Genomic DNA, 200 nt, shown 5'->3' on the forward strand with positions numbered 1-200 from the left:
GCGCGCGCGCGCGTATAAAGACACAAAGATAAAGCAATGCAAGGGCACACAAGCATACACATGAAAAAGGTACCCTCGAAAAAAAAACTTTAATTAATCGACCTCGACAGACCTTGTAGACTCAGTGTCGGTGTCTTCCATCAGGTAATTATCGCCGTGATTATAATTAATTGATGGGCAAACATGATGGGATGAAGATG

Source organism: Penaeus monodon, chromosome 33 (assembly GCF_015228065.2).
Source record: "Penaeus monodon isolate SGIC_2016 chromosome 33, NSTDA_Pmon_1, whole genome shotgun sequence".
NCBI lineage: Eukaryota > Metazoa > Arthropoda > Malacostraca > Decapoda > Penaeidae > Penaeus > Penaeus monodon.